Source organism: Vulpes lagopus, chromosome 5 (genome assembly GCF_018345385.1).
Source record: "Vulpes lagopus strain Blue_001 chromosome 5, ASM1834538v1, whole genome shotgun sequence".
Taxonomy (NCBI): domain Eukaryota; kingdom Metazoa; phylum Chordata; class Mammalia; order Carnivora; family Canidae; genus Vulpes; species Vulpes lagopus.
In genome coordinates this window covers 48,634,333-48,641,067 of record NC_054828.1, presented here as the reverse complement: position 1 = coordinate 48,641,067, position 6,735 = coordinate 48,634,333, and positions in this window count along the sequence as shown.

Sequence of the window (6,735 nt, the reverse complement as noted above, 5' to 3'; positions counted from 1 at the left end):
GTCCTGGAAACATTTTCCAACTTGACATAAGATTTTTTTTTTTTTCCATTCCTGCCTACCATTACTACAGATCAAATGTGGTACTTCAGAGTCATTGACAAAAAGGGATGTTTCTTACACAATTACCAGACATCTTAAATTTCAGAGTTTTGTCTTGACAAAGACTCTCTTTGACTAAACTCTAGTCAGTCTCCTTGGAACCCTCTTCTCAAGTAGGTCTCAACCTTGGCTTATAAAAACTACAGACTCTCAGCCTAAATTATTTTGTCCACCAACATACACTTACAAGATTTGAACAAACACCAGGATAGTTTCTGACAGCTCAAGGCCACATCTTTGGGACAACCAGGCCCCTCTTAGTGCCTGCCTGAGAAAGCTCAATGCTGCCTGGAGAATGTATTGTTTGTTCTAGCCAAAACGCGGTGGCAGGCAGAGAGGTCCCCAAACCCCCTCGTAGTCACTTTAGAACACTTCTAATTGTAAATCCTTCCCTTCTTCTGTTTCTTTGAAATGCAAACATTCCAAGAGGAAACTCACTCGCAGCCCTGTGGCACCGCGGGGCACCGGGCGCCTTGCTCTAACTTGCTGCTGCTTCCCATCCCAAAGATGCAAAAAGTGCCTGTTGACAAACCCGGTTGGCCTAGACACGTGGACCAACCCCGTTAACACCTGTCAACCTGTCAATGCCTTTTCTTAGCACATGGGAGCTTTAGAAAGTCTCTCTCTCCTTTCACAGATGGTAAGTTTGGTTCACGCTGAGCCTTCCCTATTGCCGTGGTTGCTACTGAATGAAGTCTATTCTGACCTCTCTAAGTAGTGTCTACTTTTGTCTTTTTTTTTAAGTCTATACATTACTCAGTGCTCATGATGGTAAGTATACTTTTAATCCCCATCACCAATTTCACCCCTCCCCGCACCCGCCTCCCCTCTGGTAGCCGTCTTTTTGTTTTCTAGAGTTAAGACTCTATTTCTTGGCTTCCATCTCTTTTCCCTTCACTCATTTGTTTTGTTTCTTAAATTCCATATATGAGTGAGATCATGTCAGAAATCTTTCTCTAACAGACTTATTTTGCTTAACATTATGCCCTCTAGGTCCATTCATATTGTTGCAAATGGCAAGATTTCATTCTTTTTATGGCTGTGTAATATTCTACTATATATTTATGCCACCTCTTCCTTATCCGTTCATCTATCAACGAACACTTGGGTTGCTTCCATAGATTGGCTGTTGTGTAAAATGCTGCAATAAACAAACGGGTGCACGTATCCCTCTGAATTAATGTTTTTGCATTTTGGGGGTAAATAGCCAGTAGTGGAATTACTGGATCGTATGGTAATTCTGTTTTCCCTTGTTTGAGGAACCTTCATACTGCTTTCCACAGTGACTGCTCCAGTTTGCATTCCCACCAACAGTGCGAGAGAGTTCCTTTTCCTCCATATCCTTGTCAACACTTGTTATTTCTTGTGTTTTTGGTTTTAGCCATTCCAGCAGGCGTCAGGTGATATCTCATTGTGGTTTTGACGTGCATTTCCCTGATAATGAGTGGCACTGAGCATCTTTTCATGTGTCTGTTCACCATCTGGATGTCTTTCTGGAGGAATGTCTGTTGACGTCTCCTGTCCATTTTTTAATTGGATTGTTTTATGGGTCTTGAGTTGTATCAGTTCTTTACATACTTTGAATACTAACACTTTAACAGATATATCACTTGCAGATACTTCTCCCATTCAGTAGGTTGCTTTTTAGTTTTGTTGATTGTTTCTCTTGCTGTTCAGAAGCTTTTTATTTTGACATAGTCCCGGAAGTTTCTTTTGTTTCCCTCGCCTCAGGAGACATATCCAAAAAAATGTTGCTTACATCCAATGTCAGAGAAATTACTGCCTGTGCTCTCCTCTAGGATTTTTATAGTTTCAGTTCTCACACTTAGGTTTCTTGATCCATTTTGAGTTTATTTTTGTGTATGGTGAAAGAGAGTGGTCCAGTTCCTTTTTTTTGTATGTAACTGTCCAGTTTTCCCAACAACATTTTTGAAGAGACTCTTTTTCCAATTGCATATTCATTCCCCCTTTGTTGAAGATTAATTGACCGTATAATTGTAGGCTTATTTCTGGGTTTTCTATTCTGTTCCATTGATTTATGTGTTTATTTTTATGCCAGAACTATACCGTTTTAATTACTACTACTTCGTGGGGCAACTTGTTGGCTCAGTCAGAACAGTATGCAATTGTTGATCTCAGGGTTGTGTGTTCAAGCCCCATGTTGAATGTAAAGATTACTTAAAAATAACGTCTTTTAAAAATTTACTACAGCTTTGTCATGTAACTTGAAGTCTGGAATTGTGATACCCCCATCTTTGTTTTTCTTTTTCAAGATTGCTTTGGCTATTCAGGATTTTTTTTGTGTGTGTGTGGTTTCATACAAATTTTAGGATTGTTTTAGTTATGCGAAAGATGCTGTCGGTATTTTAATAGGGATTGCACTAAATCTGCAGGTTGCTTTGGGTAGTATGAACATTTTAACAATATTTGTTCTTCTAACCCATGAGCATGGAATGTCTTTACATTTCTTTGTGTTGTCTTGAATTTCATTCATCAGCATTTTACAGCTTTCAGAGTATAGATCTTTCATCTCTTTGGTTAAGTTTATTCCTAGATATTTTATTGTTTTTGCTGCAATCATAAATGGGATTGCTTTCCTAATTTTACTTTCTACTGCTTCATTGTTGGTGTATAGGAATGCAATATTTTTCTGTAGATTGATTTTGGATCCTGCAACTTTATTGAATTCATTTATCAGTTCTAGTAGTTTTTTGGTGGAGTCTTTAGGGTTTTCTGGTTTTGTCTTTGACAGTCCTGTGTGTGTGTGTGTGTGTGTGTATGTGTGTGTGTATGCTGACTCAGAAAGAGGACAATTTCCAGACGTCCTACTACTTCTATACCAGGGCAGCTTTAACTCTGCCCTCAAACTGCATAGCACTGCCAATCTTCCACCTGTACCCCTTTCCATGGCCTTTCCCTCAGTTCTCGGACTTTAACTGGGGCCTTGGTGTCCATGCTGGCAGGTAAACTGAATGTCTCTGGGTCACTTTAGGTTCCTTCCCTCCTCCACACCTTTAAGTTCTACATCCTCCTCTCTGGAATCTTCCCTCCTTTCCATTCTGGATGCAACTATCCTAGATTAGGACATATGGTCTCTTGCCTAATGAATCTAATTACCTTTTAACTAATCTCCCTACCTCTAGTCTCCAAAGAACTGCAAAATGCTCTTTTTAAAACATTGACTGAATCAATCAATCAATCAATCACTGAGCTGATCACCTCACTTTCCTTCTCAGAACTTTCCTTGGCTCTCTCTACCACCTACTTGGCCTACTGAACAAAGCTAAAACTCCTTAGAAGGCATTTGCGCCCCACCCCACCTTACCTTAACCTAAACATCTCCTACCTTATCTACCATGGAACCTATGGTGTTTATTCTTTAAAGACATGTGTATCTTCACACTTCAAGGATTATGCTCACATTATTTTGTCATTCTGGGATATACAGCTCCCTCTTCCCCATTTCTGCCAATGACCATTATTTTTTTTCAGTGCCTAATTCAAATATCACCTCCTTCATGAAAGCTTTCCTAATAGTTTGAGTTGTTTCCTTCCTGTGTATTTCCAGCTTATATCATTTTTTGAAAGTAAGGTTCATAATTGAGGTATGATTAATACACAGCAAAATCTACCCCTTTCAGGTGTATTGTTCTCTGAGTTTTGCCAAGCAAAACATATAGTTGAATAATTAACTCTCATTACAATGAAGTGATATTTTAGTGAGACCAAAAAATTCCCTTGTATCTCTTTGTAGACACTTCCCTCCTCCCATTCCTAGTTCCTGGCAATCATTGGTCTAATTTTGGTGCCACACACCTCACATCATTTAAATGTATTTTTGCATTTTCCCCTATAGGCCTCATTTGTGTACCCGTCTTTCTCTCACTGGGTTGTAATCTCCTTGCAGGCAGAGAGCTCTAATCATTCACGTTTGTATTGCTCATGGTTCCAAGCACAAGTTCCAAATGTACTTATTACATGCCAGGTCATAAATATTTGATAAATGAGAAAAAGGAAGAAAAGGCAGAAAGGAAGGCCAGAAGAAAGGAAAGAAAGAAAAAAAAAAAGGAAGGAAGAAAAGAATGAGCCAAGGAATAAATGGACAAATAGCCTAAGGTGAATTCTGATTCAGCAATGGGGCAGCCAACAGAATCCCATGCTAGTTTAGTGAATTTTTCTGAACTACAAAAGCAGTTACTCTTAAACACCTAAACATAAAATATATTGACATGTGAATCAGCAAAACTGACGCTCAAGTTTGGGAAGGAAACCTTAATGTAAAGGACATAAGGCAGGAAATGACCACCCACCACTCCCAAGCGAGAGCTGCCTCTGATCCCCTCATGTATCACGCCAGCATGACTAACCTATGAGATGCTCTGTTCTTGATATATATGGCCCAGGCCCTGAAAACTTCCAGGGGAGTTAAGGGAAGGAGAAAGGTAATGTTAAGTGCCCCAAAGTCACGGTGTTATACAGTTTGTACAGTTTTCTTTAATTCTTACAACTACTTTCTCACTGAAGTTAGAAGTAATTAGGAGGTAACTCTCTTTTTTGGGAAAGGAAATAGATAAAGGAAGTTTAGGGGTGGACCTCCTAAGGGGAGGGACAAAGTTAAAAACTATTTTTAGTTCAGGGTAAGTTCTTTGGAGATTTTTCGGTTTTTCTTCTGTGAAATCACAATAAGTGAGAAGGGACAAGAGTCCAGAGGAATAAACATTTTCTTTTCCTTTTCTTTTCTTTTCTTTCTTTCTTTCCTTTTTCCTTCCTTCCTTCTTTCTTTTCTTTCTTTTCTTCTTTCTTTCTTTCTTTCTTTCTTTCTTTCTTTCTTTCTTTCTTTCTTTCTTTCTTTTTCTTTCTTTCTTTCTCTCTCCAGAAGAGTAAACATTTTCTTTTCCAGAGGAATAAACATTTTTTTCTTTTCTTTTCTTTTCTTTTCTTTTCTTTCTTTCTTTCTTTCTTTCTTTCTTTCGTCCAGAAGAGTAAACATTTTCTTTACCAAAGGAATAAACATTTTCTTTTTTCTTTTCTTTTTCTCTTTCTTTCCTTCTTTCTATTTCTTTCCTTCCTTCTTTCTTCCTCTTTCTTTCTTTGAGTCCAGAAGAGTAAACATTTTCTTTTCCAGAGGAATAAACATTTTCTTTTCTTTCTTTCTCTTTCCTTCTTTCCTTCCTTCCTTTTTCTTTCTCTTTCTTTCTCCCTTTCTTTCCTTCTTTCTTGAGTCCAGAAGAATAAACATTTTCTTTTCCAGAGGAATAAACATTTTCTTTTCTTTCTCTTTCTTTCCTTCTTTTCTTTCTTTCTTTCTTTCTTTCTTTCTTTCTTTCTTTCTTTCTTTCTTCTTTCTTTCTCCTTCCTTCCTTCCTCCCTCCCTCCCTCCCTCCCTCCCTCCCTCCCTCCCTCCCTCCCTCCCTCCCTCCCTTCCTTCCTTCCTTCCTTCCTTCCTTCCTTCCTTCCTTCCTTCCTTCCTTCCTTCCTTCCTTCCTTCCTTTTCTTTCATCATCGATCCATTCAGGTGCTTCTCTTGGTGTGAGAAGACCCCGACAGGATGCGAAGGAACTCTAGTGCCCTGTTGGATGAGGTTGTCAGCTAAGGCGCAGGGCAGAATTTGGGGGTTAAGGAGCACATCGTTTAGTAAAGTGGGGAATCATCGCTCCCTTCCTTCTATATTTTGGTGTCATGAGAATTTAAAAGTGCTTTTGCAACCGCTCGCAGAGGAGGCAATTTTCTTGGTTCTTAGCGCAAGTTGGAAGATAAACTTTGGACAACCTATTACACTATGCCCTCTGCAGTTAGACAACCCAAGATAATGTGTTAAAGTTTACTGGAGGTTTAAATTCCGGAGCTGATTAAAAGAAGAGTTACGACTACCAGCCGGGCCTCAGAAAGGTGGTGAACGCCGTCCCGGAGTCTCTAGGCACCGTGCAGCGATGCGTTAGTTGCACCTGCCCCTCGCTTATCATTCTGCAATCTTGCAGAACGGCTCCGCGTTGAGTAGCTAAACTTACAGTTCGGCTTGAAGCCCGGGACCAGGGCGGGAAGACCCTGAATTTCGGGCCGGCTCTGGGCTGCACCGCGGCCACGGAGAGGCGCAGCCCCTGCAACACGGCGGTGGGCTCGGGACGCAGCGCGGGTTCGGGGAGATCAACCCGGCTGCGTCGGCGGGGAGGAGGCCGCGGCTCCCGTCGTCTCCGGGCCGGTGGTCGGGGCCGGGCTGCACCGGGAGCGCGGAGGCAACGCAACAAAGGAGGCGGCAACGTGTGCGGCCAGCGCGGGGCCGGTGGCCCTGCACGGGGGCCTGACCCAGCGGGGCCGGCCGGCTGGGGAGGACCCCCGAGATTCCCAGTGGGGGCCCCTCCATTCCCCCTGCGTCCTGGCACCAGCTGGGAGCTCGAGCTCTCAGCAAAGCACCGGCCCGGCGCGATCTGCAGCCCGCGTGCCCCCCGCGCCCCCGCCCTCGAGCGCCCCGCCACCACCGCTGCACCCCCTCCCCCGCAGCCCCCCGCAGCCCCCGCCCCACCCTCAGTCGGCGGCCGGCGCCGCCCTCCGTCCCTCCCCTCCCCCTCCCCTCCCCCTCCCCCCTTGGGGCGCCGACGCGCCCAGCTGCCACGTCTCACTGATGACATCACCGGGGCC